This window comes from Tetrao urogallus (genome assembly GCF_951394365.1).
Source record: "Tetrao urogallus genome assembly, chromosome: 8".
NCBI classification, from domain to species: domain Eukaryota; kingdom Metazoa; phylum Chordata; class Aves; order Galliformes; family Phasianidae; genus Tetrao; species Tetrao urogallus.
The window spans coordinates 35,468,488-35,469,167 of record NC_136821.1 but is presented as its reverse complement, the minus strand read 5'-3'; positions in this window follow the sequence as shown (position 1 = coordinate 35,469,167).

The window sequence follows — 680 nt, the reverse complement described above, 5'->3', positions numbered from 1 at the left end:
CGTGAAAACAAAACAGTCCTTTAAAAACACAGAATAACCTGTTTACTATGAAAAATGCAGTTGAATCCACCCTTCTCAAGCCCTCAAAGATCCTCTGGCCTTCTCTTCAACTGTAGAATTTGTTTATGCCTTAAAAAAAAAAAATAATAATCTTATTCTGTTATTCTAAAAATGAACATCAGATGCATACAGAAACACACATTAGTGTAACAAAAAAGGGCAAATTAGAAGCTTTCATCTCAGCATGCTTTTAACTAGAATCAACTTTGTCAGATTTCGCTCTTGCATCAGCACAAATGTGCATGCCAAAATCAACAGATCATTCTAAACATCTATTATTTACTAGTTTTTAAGGTACTTCTTGCAGGAAACGCATGCAAGGTCCCCAAAATTACAGAATCACAGAATTGTAGGGGTTGGAAGGGACCTCCAGAGATCATGGAGTCCAACCCCCCTGCCAAAGCAGGTTCCCTACAGCAGGTCACACAGGTCGGCATCCAGGCAGGTCTTGAACATCTCCAGAGAAGGAGACTCCACCACCTCCCTGGGCAGCCTGTTCCAGTGCTCCGTCACCCTCACTGTAAAGAAGTTCTTGCGCATGTTTGTACGGAACTTCCTATGCTGCAGTTTCCAGCCGTTTCCCCTTGTCCTGTCTCCACTCACCACTGAAAACAGTCTGG